Source organism: Aegilops tauschii, chromosome 4, assembly GCF_002575655.3.
Source record: "Aegilops tauschii subsp. strangulata cultivar AL8/78 chromosome 4, Aet v6.0, whole genome shotgun sequence".
In the NCBI taxonomy this organism is placed as follows: Eukaryota; Viridiplantae; Streptophyta; class Magnoliopsida; order Poales; family Poaceae; genus Aegilops; species Aegilops tauschii.
The window spans coordinates 506,403,540-506,421,126 of record NC_053038.3 but is presented as its reverse complement, the minus strand read 5'-3'; positions in this window follow the sequence as shown (position 1 = coordinate 506,421,126).

The window sequence follows — 17,587 nt, the reverse complement described above, 5'->3', positions numbered from 1 at the left end:
CCAAGCACATCAGAAGACGCTTCAATTCCATCCGAGATTTAGTCCAGGTGGGAGACATAGAAATTTGCAAGATACATACGGATCTGAATGTTGCAGACCCGTTGACTAAGCCTCTTCCACGAGCAAAACATGATCAGCACCAAGACTCCATGGGTGTAAGAATCATTACTATGTAATCTAGATTATTGACTCTAGTGCAAGTGGGAGACTGAAGGAAATATGCCCTAGAGGCAATAGTAAAGTATTATATATTTCCTTATATCATGATAAATGTTTATTATTCATGCTAGAATTGTATTAACCGGAAACATAATGCATGTGTGAATACATAGACAAACAGAGTGTCACTAGTATGCCTCTACTTGACTAGCTCGTTAATCAAAGATGGTTATGTGTCCTAGCCATAGACATGAGTTGTCATTTGATTAACGGGATCACCTCATTTGGAGAATGACGTGATTGACATGACCCATTCCGTTAGCTTAGCACCCGATCGTTTAGTATGTTGCTATTGCTTTCTTCATGACTTATACATGTTCCTATGACTATGAGATTATGCAACTCCCGTTTACCGGAGGAACACTTTGTGTGCTACCAAACGTCACAACGTAAATGGGTGATTATAAAGGTGCTCTACAGGTGTCTCCAAAGGTACTTGTTGGGTTGGCGTATTTCGAGATTAGGATTTGTCACTCCGATTGTCGAAGAGGTATCTCTGGGCCCACTCGGTAATGCACATCACTATAAGCCTTGCAAGCATTGTGACTAATGAGATAGTTGCGGGATGATGTATTACGGAACGAGTAAAGAGACTTGCCGGTAACGAGATTGAACTAGGTATTGAGATACCGACGATCGAATCTCGGGCAAGTAACATACCGATGACAAAGGGAAAAACGTATGTTGTTATGCGGTTTGACCGATAAAGATCTTCGTAGAATATGTGGGAACCAATATGAGCATCCAGGTTCCGCTATTGGTTATTGACCGGAGAGGTGTCTCAGTCATGTCTACATAGTTCTCGAACCCGAAGGCTCCGCACGCTTAACGTTACGATGACAGTTATATTATGAGTTTATATGTTTTGATGTACCGAAGGTTGTTCGGAGTCCCGGATGTGATCACGGACATGACGAGGAGTCTCGAAATGGTCGAGACATAAAGATTGATATATTGGACGACTATATTCGGACACGGGAAGTGTTCCGGAGAAGTTTCGGATTAAACCGGAGTGCCGGAGGGTTACCGGACCCCCCCGGGGAAGTATTGGGCCTTTGTGGGCCTTGAGGGGAGAGAGAGGGCAGCAGCTAGGAGGTGGTGCGCCCCCTCCCAGGAGGAATCCTAGTTGGACTAGGAGAGGGGGGCGCAGCCCCCTTTCCCTCTCCCTCTCCCTCTCTTTCCTTCCCCCCTTCTTTTCCTAGTTGGACTAGGAAAGGGGAGTCCTACTCCTACTAGGAGGAGGACTCCCCCCTCTCCTTGGCGCGCCTAGGGCATCCGGCCTCCCCCTTGCTCCTTTATATACGGGGGTAGGGGGGCACCTCTATACACACTTGATATACGATATTTTAGCCGTGTGCGGTGCCCCCCTCCACCATATTACACCTCGATAATACCGTTGCGGAGCTTAGGCGAAGCCCTGCGTCGGTGGAACATCATCGTCGTCACCACGCCATCGTGCTGACGAAACTCTCCCTCAACACTCGGCTGGATCGGAGTCCGAGGGACGTCATCGAGCTGAACGTGTGTAGAACTCGGAGGTGCCGTGCGTTCGGTACTTGATCGGTCGGATCGTGAAGACGTACGACTACATCAACTGCGTTGTGATAACGCTTCCGCTGTCGGTCTACGAGGGTACGTGGACAACACTCTCCCCTCTCGTTGCTATGCATCACCATGATCTTGCGTGTGCGTAGGAATTTTTTTTGAAATTACTACGTTCCCAACAGAAGATTAGGCCAGCATGCACACCCAAAGACACGAAGTGTTGTGTAATCTAGTTTTGTGTGAAGGAGTCTTTCCATGGGAGTTTCATTGTTTATGACACGACTAGGCAACATGTTGATAATGTGTACGGCAGTGAGGAATGCCTCATCCCATAATTTGAGAGGCATGGAGGCGCCAGCTAGAAGTGCTAGACCAACTTCAACAATGTGCCTGTGTTTGCGCTCAGCAGACCCATTCTGTTGATGGGCATGTGAGCAAGACACGTGATGAGAAATTCCAAGTTTTTGAAAGAAAGAGTTTAATTTTTCGTACTCTCCCCCCAGTCAGACTGGAGGGCAATGATTTTGCTATTGCATTTTCGTTCAACCAAGGCTTGGAAATTGAGAAAAACTTGGAAAACATCGGATCGTTTCTTAAGAAGGTAGATCCAAGAAAATTTGCTATAATCGTCAATGAAACTCACGTAATATGTGTGTCTACCAACAGAAGAGGGTGCAGGCCCCCACACATCAGAAAAAATAAGTTGCAAATGCATGGTAGAAACACTAGTGGAAATTGGATACGGTAGTTGATGACTTTTGGCCTTTTGGCATGAGTCACAAATAGTTTCAACATCACGCTCACCAACATACGGGAGCTTATTTTTCCTAAGCAATCTTTCAACTAAAGAAAATGAAGCATGTCCTAATCGATCGTGCCATCGTGTTGAAGACACTTTGGTGGCACTAAGAGCTTGTTTATTCAATCTTCTAATCTCCGGAATCAAGGCGTAAAGCCCACGAACGCATCTACCTCGATATAGCACCTTCCTCGTTGCCTGATCCTTGATCAAAAAGAAGAAGGGGTGAAATTCAAGAAAGACATGATTATCAATGGCAATGCGATGAACAGAGAGGAGATTTTTAGACGCACTAGGGACATGCAAAAATTTTCGGAGATAAATTTTTCTATAAGGGTTTTTAATAATTGAATGACCAATGTGACTAATTTTCATACCTTCTCCACTGGCGGTGTGGATGTGATCTTTGCCACGGTACTTCTCTCGCATAGTCACCTTGTCAAGTTCGCTGGTGATGTGGTTTGTGGCGCCGCTGTCAACATACCAGTTGGTGTCGACGCCATAGGAACCATCAGCAGCTCCGGCCATCTTTTCATCTTGAGAGGAGTCATCATCGTCTTCATCAAAACGATACCAGCAGTCCTTGGCAGAGTGTCCCGGCTTCCCACAGATTTGGCATCTGATCGTGTCGGGCCGAGATCTGCTGTTGGAGGAGCTGCTGTTGCGTCGACCCCTGTTGTTGGTGTAGGAGGGCCGGACGCCGCCGCCATTGCGTGCAGAATTGCTGCCGCCGCTGACCTTGCCCTTGCTGTTCCGTGGAGGGCAGCGATGACGAGAGCCCCCGCCTCGGCCACGGGTGGCAACGTTGGCAGAAGACTTGAAGCCGTCTCCTGCGCTTGCTCCTTGGTAGATGGCCACCCTTTGATCGAAGTTGCTCATCATTGAGAACAACTCATCAAGGGTAATGTGATCCGAGCATCGAGGGCGGAGACTAGCGGTTGGTACTCCATGTCCAACCCGTTGAGGATGTAGGAGATCAACTCGTCATCTTGCAGGGGCTTGCCTGCCGCGGCGAGCTCGTCGGCAAAACCCCGCATGTATGCGAAGTAGGAGGTCACCGACTGCTGTCTCTTCTGCGCTCGTGAGCGACGCGCGGATGTTGTTGACGCGAGACAACGATGTGGACGAGAACATGCTCGCCAACACTGTCCAGAGTTCGTGCACGTGGGCGATCGAGGTCACCTGCATAAGCACTTATTTGGAGAGGTTATTCAGAAGGTAACCAAGCACCTGCTGATCCTCTCGGATCCAAACCGAGTGAAGCGGATTGGGGATGGTCTCCTCCTTGCCATACTTATCCTTGCTGACGACGACCTTGGCCGGCTCCGGCATGCTGCCGTCCACGTAGCCGAAGAACCCTGCCCCCCGAAGCTGTGGCGTGATCTGGGTACGCCATAAGACGTAGTTGGTTCGGGTGAGACGCTCTGTGATCTGGCCAGAGAGGGTGGAGTTGGCGGCGCTCGAGGATGACATGGCCGGGGTTCGGTGGTAGGAGGAGGGATCGCTAGATGGGAAGAGTTAGGCTCTGATTACCATGTGGGAAACGTCGTACCCTAGCTCTGGGCGACGCCTGCGTGTTATATAGCCAGGGGCGCTACTCCCTGGATCGCGTACAGGAGGTTGAGATTACAACTTAGGAGAGAGGGAAGAGATCTATCTGGTTACACAAGATAACAGAGAATATAAACTAACTATCTCTATCCCTATCTCTAGACTTCGAGTACAAGGAAAGGGGACCGGCTAGGCCAGGTGATACGATGTATATGTGTCGTTTAACAGTTCATACAATCAAAGCTCATGAAAATATATCGCAACTGATTCTGGCGGCAACGCGCGGGGTCTCACGTAGTTATCTCTAAGAGCAGCACCTCCGTGAGAATGAGCAAACATAAAGCTTGACACCCATAAAAAAGAAGCAATATTCCTAATTCTATCGACTGCTATATACGCTAATAAGTAATAAGTGACCTATTGATCCTCATTATGGGGCACTGGAGTGGAACACAATAGACGGAAACAGCAAAACAAAGAGATACTTGATTGATCACAAAATTCTGCTGGGACAGGTCATGGACATACTTCTTCTGGAGGAGATCCTGGTGAAGCTTATTGCGAATTGCTGGACCAGGGAGGGACATACTCCCCTTGGACCTGGTTCAACATCAGAAGGATAATTCAGTGAAATTGTCATTCACATGCAGACACTCAACACTTACCTGAAAGCTATGCAGGTCGTGCGGACGGGCAACGCGAGTGCCGAAGCATTTGAACACACGGTGAACGCACCATTGGCAGTGAAGAGGGATGGTTTAGGTTTTTAAGACCATAATGAGAGACTCGAACTGGGTAGATTGGTTTACTATGTTGGTGCTGATAATGGTAACCAAGATAACAATGATGGAATGCCCTTCAAGGCCTAGCGCCTCCTGATAAGCAACAAGAGGTCGGCAGGCCAACAAATGGCAGCGAAAAGGCGGCTTACGAGGGTCTGAGCAAGTGGAGAAGATTCTATAGCATATGTCTTTGAGAGGGACATAAGCGCACTACCTGCCTGGATAGAGACGATGCTCCGAAGAAACCAGGGAAGCCTGGCAAATGCAAAAACTGTGGCATGGAAGGAAACCGCCGGATGACATGCACAATGCCGCTTGGAGTTGCTGAAAATGAGTTGCAGAAATATGAAATCTACTATTTAAAATGTTGGTTATCGAGGATTTTCTAGTGTGTTCAAGTAAGCATTTGCTCCACGCTTGTTCCTCTTGTGGTTAGAGACATGACAGCTGTATAACAAAAACAGAATTCATTGGTCACACATGATATTCATTAATTTCTGATAGGCAAATGCATTGTCCTAGAGGAAACATGCTTACAGGTTGACTGGTTGAGGGCGCCACCCTTCAGTACAAACGCCCCTGCCAGGGGATGATAATACAAACTAGAGTACGTGGTGGAGTTTTTTTTGCAAGCTAATTGGACGAACCAAAGTAAATTGCCAGAACAAAAGAACAAGAACATTATGGCCCCGCTTGGCATCGGTGTATTTTTATACACCTGTATTTTTTAAAGGTGTATAATATCGGCCACACTTGATTGATTTTTGCATGGAAAAGAAAACGACGGATCGAGGTCCGTATATATTATAGTAGTATGGCGCTGTGAAACACCAATCCAATGAGGGCCTAAGCATGCTGCTAACAGAACAGCTATGATTGCTAGTGCTTGAGACCCTGATGTAGCGGCGACGGCGGCTGCCGGCCTTAATCACATGGTTGACCAGCTCATGCTGCGACGGCGGTGGTGCCTGGATCTGGAGATGGTTTGGTTGAGGATGTATCTGCACTGGGCCGTTGCCCTGCTGAGCCTGATGTGGATTTTGAGCACCAAGCATCTGCGCGGGGTGGTGACCCACGGCCTGCTGCACAGCACGCGCAACCTGCTAAGGAGAGAGCCTCCTGAAGTAAGCCTGCTGGAAGTCAAAGAAATGGCAAGGCTGCGACATAAAAGGATTCAGCAGAGACATTGTTCAGTAAGAAGATGAGATTGGTGGTGCGGCATAAAGCATGAACTGAAAAAAAACACAGATCTGCTTACATCATATCTGCAGCACTTTTAGAAACAATGACCAGACCTTTCTCTGGTCCTGGCAACGTTAGTCTCCAATTAATCACCACAAAATGGACATGGCATTAGAGGAAGAAGAAAGTCTGTTGGGACCGTGAGTGAGGAAGTAGAAGAAGCAGACGTGGCGGGGATGTCAAAGGAGATAGCGAGGCGCCGATGGTGAAAATTTTCTGCATAGGGTTTGGCGCGCCCGTGAGCTTTGGAGGTCCACTTATGAGGCGCTGGTCTGGTTGGCGTCAGTTACAGCGGTGGACAGAGGACGGCTCAGACCAGCACAGAAACATAGCCGAGCCGTTCGTGGAGTTCCTGATCCGCGCCTACTGTACGCCCTGCCGTCACATTTAATGCATCACATGTCTAGACTATTTTATTTGATATACGCTACAGAAATACAACAATGTGCACGGATCTACACGTGAACGTCTGGTTTTGATTTCAGGAGCATATGAGCCTGGGCTCAGAAACGAATATCCGATGGACAGAAGGCTTTGTAGAGAGGAGAGAATCTAAGGCAGACTACTACCCTTCCTGAAGAAAGAAACAAAACAAATAAGATAGACCTAAGCACTTGCCCCTTTGCAATCACAAAGCAGAAGGCCACCATATACTTGGGCTTAGTATGTAACATAACAGAAACATACCCGATACCTTGTAAGACATAAGACAATAAAAATAAATAGGTAAAGAAAAACAAAAAATAAAGTTTTCTAGGGTAGAATGGATTAGTGAAATTGGTATTATCCTTTAAGAAGAAAGAAAATAAAAACTAAAACAAAATCAAAATAATGAAGTTTTCTAAGAGAGAATGAATTAGTGGCATTGATATTACCCTCACAAAACTTTACAATGAAATTGCACTTTTTATAGTACACAAAGAATAAGCGTATAATATTGCAGTTTCACACTCCAGTATCATTTACACACATATTGTATAGTACTTGTGTGTGTATGTACACACACCAAAAAAGAATGATGTTTTCTTAAGAAAAATAAATTAGTGACATTGGTATTACCCTTTAAGAAAAAAACTGATTATTTTAAACAAATAATGGCAAAAATTTCAGACAATTTAGAAAGAAATTCTATTTTTTAATAATATGCAAGAATAAACATATAATAGTGGAATTTTCGTAAGAAAAGAGTTTTCTAAGAAGGAATGAATTTGTGGCAATGGTATAACCTCTAAAGAATCTGGAATGTTATAAGACCATGGTATACTCTGTGTAATCATTCTTCCTAGGCAACTTTTAGCTTGGTCTCTCTTACCTCCCCTTTTCACATGAGAGGTAAGAGTACATAATAGATCTGAGCCATTGATTTGATTAACTAGTTTTAGCATATTTCCTTAGGAAACTTCATTTTCTTAGAAATGCGATTGCGCTGGCGAAAGGAACAGACCAGTTTATGATAATTCTTATATTGTGGCGAACATGAACATTTCGTTGACATTGCAAGCAACAGTTGCCAGAATACAACAACAGAAAGCATAGAAGTGGAACAATATTACTATCTACTATACCATGCTAGTAAGTAGTGAGTGACCTATAGATCCTCATTATGGGGCACTAGAGTGGAACACAATCGACGGAAACTTCAATACAGAGAGATACATAACCAGAATCTAATCTGTTAAATCACCAACGTTTAAATCTTCCAGAGCTCACTGGTTACACATTTGCCAAAGCAATACTGCTCCATGCTGTACATCAGAGCATCCTTGCTTCCAAGTTCCAACGGATTTTGAGGTAGTAAACAGTCTCTTTAGAGTTTGGATGTGTTGCTTTTCTCAACGCTTGCAACAGACCATGCTAATTAATCCTGTAAATCCATTTGATCATTCAGGGTCAGCAAGGAGTAAACAACATAAAACTACTAGTTTACAGGTTAGGGTTCCAAAAAACTATCACTTTTTAATTTTTCTCAGAAAACTACCAAACGAGCGGTCGGCTGTTTCAAAAAACCCAAACCCGCAGTGACTAGCGATTTAACCGTTTTCCTGACGTGTTGGGCCCACCTGTTAGCCCACGTGGCCCAGCGCGTGGACGGCACAACAGTTAACGGCCGTTAGCCGACCGACCCGGTCGGAACTGGGGTAAATACCCCCTCGGTCGGTCGGGCGCACCCTGCTCGCTCACTCTCTCCTGCTCGCTCGCTCCCCTGCTCTCACTCCCCTGCTCCAGTACGAGCTCGCCGCCGCTCACCGTCTTTGAGGCCAGTCGCTGTCGACCTCCTTGCCGCAATGCCTTCCTGAAACGACGAGGAAACGAGCTCCAAGGAGGAGTGCGAGGTCGTCAGCATGGACATGGGACTTATGGTAAGTTTTTCTTTGCCACCTAGGGTTAGGGTTAGGGTTAGGTGCTGTAGGCCTGGGCTACAGCCATGGATCTTGGTGAGTGTAGTGTTGTTGTTGTCTCTGTGATATTGTTCTTAATTAGTGAGGGTGGGGTTTGATTGTAGGATTGAGGTAAACTAGGGTTCATCTCTGTACAGTGTTAGGGTTCATGCTGATTTGGGGATTTTTGAGTGTTCAGGGTTAATGAACAGTGCAAGTTGATTGTGGTATTGAGTGCAGATTGAAACCAGTGTTCTGTTGGCATTGTTCAGGAAATCGGCAGCTGGTAGCTGCTCGGTCGGCTTGGGAGTAGTGATTAATCGGCGAATCGGCCTATTAACTGGATTAATCGGTCGACCATTGATCAGTAGATTAAATAGGATTGCCAACATATATCTAGTTTTTATGTACTATACCAAACTCTCATGCTCTCAACTATGTAATATATCAAAATATGCTACTGTTTGGTCGAACCCTATCTATTGAGGAGCGACAGGGGGATGGGAGGGGTCACAGGGAAATTTTTTGGGATTTGTTTGCCCAAAAATTAATGGGCCAGTAGCGATTAATCGGCCTAACAACTGATTAATCGGTCTAATTGGCCAATTAATCGGCCTGACAAGTTAACATGATGAATAGCTGCTATTCGATTCGGTCACCCTAAGAGTAGCGATTAACTGGCCCGTTAACTGATTAATCGGACGAATTCTTGAACAATGTCTGTTGGTTATTTTGGTTGCAGGAGGAACCAGACACCATTGTGGAGCCCCTTTTCTGTGGCCAACTTGAGCTTGCTCAACCCAAGTGCATTCTGCACCAAATGAGGCCTATTAAGTGTGTTGCTTCTGAAGGCATTGTAACAGGAAGGCATTTCTATGGCTGCCCAGTCCAGGTTAGATGCCAATTAAGTTTTCTGCTATGGATGTTCACTGATGTCTGATATGACAGTCACTTATGTATTTTTGTAACTTTGGAAACTTCATGGCATTGTAATAACTTATCACATCTCATTTATGTTATTCATTGTTAGAAAATATCAAGTTTACCAAGTTAATCATGGAATTGAAATAAGCTACTAGTCCACTTGTAATAACTTATCACATTTACAAATGCAGGAAAATGGTGTGAATTGTGGTGTTGTAGAGTGGGTTGATGGGCCTTGGCCTCCTGTTCTTCAGAGATGTCTGTCCAAGCTACGGGAAATGTTCCATGAGCAGAACTGTGGAAGGGTACTTGACAAGGAGAAGTTTTAGAAGGAGTTGGCCAAGCTTAAGAGTGATCATGAAAGGGAGTTGTCCAAGCTTAAGATTGAAAATGACAAGCTTTGCATTGAGTACACCAAGCTTATTGATGATGTATCCAAGATGTTTGATTGGCAGGATGGTAGGGTGGGGAAGGTGAACCAGAAACAAGTGGAGGAGGAAGAACTTGAGAAGAAGAGGAAGGAGATAGAGGAGAAAGCTATGATGGAGGTGCAGATGGAAAAGCTTAAACTTGCAAAAGAGTAGAGGTGCATTTTGCAGAGCCAAGATGATATCATCAAGAAGACCAGGAAGGCTATGAAGGATGTTGAAGTTGACAGAGATGTTCTTAAGAAGGAGAAGGCAAAGCTTGAGCTAGTTGTTGCTGAGCTGCTGAAAGATGGGTATGGCTGCAAGGAGAAGTTAGAGCAAATCAAGGCCATCCTTGAGTCATGAAGTTGCTGTGAGATGTTGGTGAAGTAAGTACATCCAAGGCCTATATATAAGGATGTGGCCTAACAGTCTGAAGTGATTATATGGGTGTACATTTTGGGGGAATGTGAAGTTAACCTAGTGTTTGGCCATGCATTTGAACTTTAGTTTCTTATGTAAGAACCTTATTTCCTATGTTCTTAAGTAAGTTGTAATGGATCTCCTATGCTATTAAGTGTTGTAATGGATCTCCTATGCTATTAAGTGTTGTAATGGATCTCCTATGCTACTAAGTAGTGAAAATGGATCTTCTATGTTATGTGTTAGCCTACATATATTATTTGTGTGGGTAATTGGTCTTAGTGGCCCACTATTCTCCGACCAAATGCAACCCTAGGCCTACTAAAACCTTACCCCATCTATCAATATAAACCCCTCTCCACCCCCACCCTTTCTCCCAGTCACTCCACCAGCCGCCACCCAAAAGAAACCCTAGAGATGGATCCTGACATGGGAGATGTCACAGAGGAGGAGGGGGAGGCTATGGAGGTTAGCGCAGCAGCAGCACAGAGGAGGAGGAGGCGCAGGCACAGGGCATTTGAGGCGGCCCAGGATGAGCAGCAACATGAGTTCAACCGGTGACTCTCTGACAAGGTACTGGAGAAATGCAATGATGAAGAACTGGAGCTGGTTTTCACTGGTGGCAGGGGAAGAACGTTCATGCAGATCATTAGCTGGGCAAGGATGAGGGCAGTCATGGCTCCCCATCCAGCTACTAGGGCCAAGTGGGTTCGTTTCTTCGAGCGTTATGACTGATGAATCTATGTATCTACCTATCTATCTATCTATCTATCTATCTATCTATCTATCTTTCTATCTGTAAGTCTATCTGAGAGAGAGTTGTGGTACTATGTGTTGGAAATATGCCCTAGAGGCAATAATAAATTGGTTATTATTATATTTCCTTGTTCATGATAATCGTTTATTATCCATGCTAGAATTGTATTGATAGGAAACTCAGATACATGTGTGGATACATAGACAACACCATGTCCCTAGTAAGCCTCTAGTTGACTAGCTCGTTGATCAATAGATGGTTACGGTTTCCTGACCATGGACATTGGATCTCGTTGATAACGGGATCACATCATTAGGAGAATGATGTGATGGACGAGACCCAATCCTAAGCCTGACACAAGATCGTGTAGTTCGTTTGCTCAGAGCTTTTCTAATGTCAAGTATCATTTCCTTAGACCATGAGATTGTGCAACTCCCGGATACCGTAGGAATGCTTTGGGTGTACCAAACGTCACAACGTAACTGGGTGGCTATAAAGGTGCACTACAGGTATCTCCGAAAGTGTCTGTTGGGTTGGCACGAATCGAGACTGGGATTTGTCACTCCGTGTAAACGGAGAGGTATCTCTGGGCCCACTCGGTAGGACATCATCATAATGTGCACAATGTGACCAAGGAGTTGATCACGGGATGATGTGAGTTACGGAACGAGTAAAGAGACTTGCCGGTAACGAGATTGAACAAGGTATAGGATACCGACGATCGAATCTCGGGCAAGTAACATACCGATAGACAAAGGGAATTGTATACGGGATTGATTGAATCCTCGACATCGTGGTTCATCCGATGAGATCATCGTGGAACATGTGGGAGCCAACATGGGTATCCAGATCCCGCTGTTGGTTATTGACCGGAGAACGTCTCGGTCATGTCTGCATGGTTCCCGAACCCGTAGGGTCTACACACTTAAGGTTCGATGACGCTAGGGTTATAGGGAAAGTATGTACGTGGTTACCGAATGTTGTTCGGAGTCCCGGATGAGATCCCGGACATCACGAGGAGTTCCGGAATGGTCCGGAGGTAAAGATTTATATATGGGAAGTCCTGTTTTGGTCACCGGAAAAGTTTCGGGTGTTATCGGTAATGTACCGGGACCACCGGGAGGGTCCCGGGGGTCCACCAAGTGGGGCCACCAGCCCCAGAAGGCTGCGTGGGCCAAGTGTGGGAGGGGACCAGCCCCAGGTGGGCTGGTGCGCCCCCACCAAGGCCCAAGGCGCATGGGAGAGTGGGAGGGGGCAAACCCTAGGTCCAGATGGGCCTTGAGGCCCACCCTAGTGGCGCCCCCCCTCTCCCCCCTCTTGGCCGCCACCCTAGATGGGATTGGGGCTGCCGCCACCCCTAGGGAGGGAACCCTAGGTGGGGGCGCAGCCCTCCCTCTCCCCCTATATATAGTGGAGGCAAAGGGGCAGCCCAAGACACGAGAACCTCTCTCTTGGCGCAACCCTTCCCCTCTCCCTTCTCCTCTCCTACGGTGCTTGGCGAAGCCCTGTAGGATTGCCACGCTCCTCCACCACCACCACGCCGTCGTGCTGCTGCTGGACGGAGTCTTTTCCAACCTCTCCCTCTCTCCTTGCTGGATCAAGGCGTGGGAGACGTCACCGGGCTGCACGTGTGTTGAACGCGGAGGCACCGTTCTTCGGTGCTTAGATCGGAATCAACCGCGATCTGAATCGCTACGAGTACGAATCCTTCATCCGCGTTCTTGCAACGCTTCCGCATCGCGATCTACAAGGGTATGTAGATGCACTCACCTTCCCCTCGTTGCTAGATTACTCCATAGATTGATCTTGGTGATGCGTAGAAAATTTTGAATTTCTGCTACGTTACCCAACAGTGGCATCATGAGCTAGGTCTATGCGTAGTTTCTATGCACGAGTAGAACACAAAGTAGTTGTGGGCGTAGATGTTGCCAATTCTTCTTGCCGCTACTATTCTTATCTTGTTTCGGCGGCATTGTGGGATGAAGCGGCCCGGACCGACCTTACACGTACGCTTACGTGAGACAGGTTCCACCGACTGACATGCACTAGTTGCATAAGGTGGCTAGCGGGTGTCTGTCTCTCCCACTTTAGTCGGAACGGATTCGATGAAAAGGGTCCTTATGAAGGGTAAATAGAAATTGGCATATCACGTTGTGGTTTTACGTAGGTAAGAAACGTTCTTGCTAGAAACCTATACAAGCCACATAAAAACTTGCAACAACAATTAGAGGACGTCTAACTTATTTTTGCAGCATGTGCTATGTGATGTGATATGGCCAGAAGATGTGATTTATGATATATGTGATGTATGAGATTGATCATATTCTTGTAATAGGAATCACGACTTGCATGTCGATGAGTATGACAACCGGCAGGAGCCATAGGAGTTGTCTTTATTTTTGTATGACCTGCGTGTCATTGAATAACGCCATGTAAATTACTTTACTTTATTGCTAAGCGCGTTAGCCATAGAAGTAGAAGTAATCATTGGCGTGACAACTTCATGAAGACACAATGATGGAGATCATGATGATGGAGATCATGGTGTCATGCCGGTGACAAAGATGATCATGGTGCCCCGAAGATGGAGATCAAAGGAGCAAAATGATATTGGCTATATCATGTCACTATTTGATTGCATGTGATGTTTATCATGTTATGCATCTTATTTGCTTAGAACGACGGTAGTAAGTAAGATGATCCCTTATAATAATTTCAAGAAAGTGTTCCCCCTAACTGTGCACCGTTGCGAAGGTTCGTTGTTTCGAAGCACCACGTGATGATCGGGTGTGATAGATTCTAACGTTCGAATACAACGGGTGTTGACGAGCCTAGCATGTACAGACATGGCCTCGGAACACATGCAAAACACTTAGGTTGACTTGACGAGCCTAGCATGTACAGACATGGCCTCGGAACACAAGAGACCGAAAGGTCGAACATGAGTCGTATAGCAGATACGATCAACATGGAGATGTTCACCGATGATGACTAGTCCGTCTCACGTGATGATCGGACACGGCCTAGTTTGACTCGGATCATGTATCACTTAGATGACTAGAGGGATGTCTATCTGAGTGGGAGTTCATTAATCAGATGAACTTCATTATCATGAACATAGTCAAAAAGGTCTTTGCAAATTATGTCATAGCTTGCGCTTTAGTTCTACTGGTTAAGATATGTTCCTAGAGAAAATTTAGTTGAAAGTTGGTAGTAGCAATTATGCGGACTGGGTCCGTAAACTGAGGATCGTCCTCATTGCTGCACAGAAGGCTTATGTCCTTAATGCACCGCTCGGTGTGCTGAACCTCAGCGTCGTCTGTAGATGTTGTGGAACATCTGACATACACGTTTCGATAACTACGTGATAGTTCAGTGCGTAATGCTAACGGTTTAGAATTGTGGCACCAAAGACGGTTTTTTAAACGTCGCAGAACATATGAGATGTTCCGAAGACTGAAATTGGGATTTCAGACTAGTGCCCACGTCAAGAGGTATGAGACCTCTGACAAGTTTCTTAAGCCTGCAAACTAAGGGAGAAAAGCTCAATCGTTGAGCATGTGCTCAGATTGTCTGAGTACCACAATCGCTTGAATTGAGTGGGAGTTAATCTCCCAGATGAGATAGTGATAGTTCTCCATAGTCACTGCCACCAAGCTAGTAGAGCTTCGTGATGAACTATAACATATCAGGGATAGACATGATGATCCTTGAGCTATTCACGATGTTTGACACCGCGAGAGTAGAAATCAAGAAGGAGCATCAATAGTTGATGGTTAGTAAAACCACTAGTTTAAGAAGGGCAAGGGCAAAAGGGATACTTCATGAAACAGCAAATCATTTGCTGCTCTAGTAAAGAATCCCAAGGTTGAACCCAAACCCGAGACTAAGTGCTTCTGTAATGAGGGGAACGGTCACTGAAGCAGTACTACCCTAGATATTTGGTAGATGAGAAGGCAGGCAAGGTCGACAGAAGTATATTGGATATACGTTATATGAATGTGTACTTTACTAGTACTCCTAGCAGCACCAGGGTATTGGATACCGGTTCGGTTGCTAAGTGTTAGTAACTCGAAATAAAAGCTGCGGAATAAATGGAGACTAGCTAAAAGTGAGATGACGATGTGTGTTGGAAGTGTTTCCAAGGTTGATGTGATCAAGCATCGCATGCTCCCTCTACCATCGGGATTGGTGTTTGCGTTGAGCATAAACATGATTGGATTATGTTTATCGCAATACGGTTATTCATTTAAGGAGAATAATGGTTATCTGTTTATTTGGATAATACCTTCAATGGTCTTACACCTAAAATGAATCTCGATCGCAGTGATACACATGTTCGTGCCAAAAGATACAAAATAGTAATGATAGTACCACATACTTGTGGCACTGCCATTTGAGTCATATTGGTATAGAACGCATGAAGAAGCTCCATGTAGATGGATTTTTGGACTCACTCGTTTTTGAAAAGATTGAGACATGCGAACCATGTCTATTGGTATATATGCATGAAGAAACTCCATGCAGATGGATCGTTTGGACTCACTTGATTTTGAATCACCTGAGACATGCAAATCATACCACATGGGCAAGATGACTGAAAGGCCTCGTTTTCAGTAAGATGGACAAGAGAGCAACTTATTGGAAGTAATACATTTTGATGTATGCAGTCCAATGAGTGCTGAGGCATGCAGTGGATATCGTTATGTTCTTACTTCACAGATGATTTGAGTAGATGCAGAGTGTATTTACTTGATGAAACACAAGTCTGAATTATTGAAAGGTTCAAGTAATTTCAGAGTGAAGTTGAAGATCGTCATGACAAGAGGATAAAATGTCTATGATATGATCATAGAGATGAGTATCTGAGTTACGAGTTTGGCACACAATTAAGACATTGTGGAAAGTGTTTCACAATTAATACCGCCTGGAACACCATAGTGTGATGGTGTGTCCGAACATCATAACTGCACCCTATTGGATATGGTGCATACCATGATGTCTCTTATCTAATTACCACTATCATTTATGGGTTAGGCATTAGAGACAACCGCATTCACTTTAAATAGGGCACCACGCAAATCCGTTGAGACGACACCGTTTAGAGAAACCTGAGTTGTCGTTTCTTAAAAGTTTGGGGCTGCGATGCTTATGTGAAAAAGTTTCAGGCTGATAAGCTCGAACCCAAAGTGGATAAATGCGTCTTCATAGAATACCCAAAAACAGTTGGGTATACCTCCTATTTCAGATCTGGAAGCAAAAGTAATTGCTTCTAGAAATAGGTCCTTTCTCGAGGAAAAGTTTCTCTCGAAAGAATTGAGTGGGAGGATGGTGGAGACTTGATAAGGTTATTGAACCGTCACTTCAACTAGTGTGTAGCAGGGCACAGGAAGTTGTTCCTGTGGCACCTACACCAATTGAAGTGGAAGCTTATGATAGTGATCATGAAACTTCGGATCAAGTCACTACCAAACCTCGTAGGACGACGAGGATGCGTGCTACTTCAGAGTGGTACGTGATCCTGTCTGAGATATCATGTTGTTGGACAACACTGAACCTACGAGCTATGGAGAAGCGATGGTGGGCCCATATTCCGACAAATGGTTAGAAGCCATGAAATCCGAGATAAATGGATCTTTGAGAAGAAGACGGACGTGTACGGTAATGTTACCGTCCATGAAGCTCGACTTGTGGCAAAGAGTATTTCCACAAGTTCAAGGAGTTGACTACGATGAGATTTTCTCATCCGTAGCGATGCTTAAATCCGTCGGAATCATGTTAGCATGAGCTGCATTTATGAAATCTGGCAGATGGATGTCAAAACAAGTTTCCTTACCAGTTTTCGTAAGGAAAGGTTGTATGTGATACAATCAGAAAGGTTTTGTCGATCCTAAGGATGCTAAAAGGTATGCTAGCTCCAGCGATCCTTCTAAGGACTGGAGTAAGCATCTCGGAGTCAGAATATACGCTTTGATGGAGTGATCAAAGTTTTTGGGTTTATACAAAGTTTGTTAGAAACTTGTATTTACAATAAAGTGAGTGGGAGCGCTACAACATTTCTGATAAGTATATGTGAATGACATATTGTTGATCCGAAATGATGTAAAATTTCTGGAAAGCATAAAGGGTTGTTTGAAAGGAGTTTTTCAAAGGAAGACCTGGATAAAGCTGCTTACATATTGGGCATCAAGATCTATAGAGATAGATCAAGACGCCTGCTGATACTTTCAAAGAACGCACACCTTGACATGATTTTGAAAGAGTTTAAAATAGATCAGCAAAGAAGGAGTTCTTGGCTGTGTTACAAGGTGTGAGTATTGAGTAAGACTCAAGACCTGACCACAGCAGAAGAGAGAGAAAGGACGAAGGTCGTCCCCTATGCTTCAGACGTAGGCTCTACAGTATGCTATGCTGTGTACCGCACATGAAGTGTGCCTTGCCATGCGTTGGTCAAGGGGTACAATAGCGATCCGGGAAAGGATCACATGACAGCGGTCGAACTTGTCCTTAGTATCTAGTGGACTAAGGAATTTTCTCGATTATGGAGGTGAAAAGGAGTT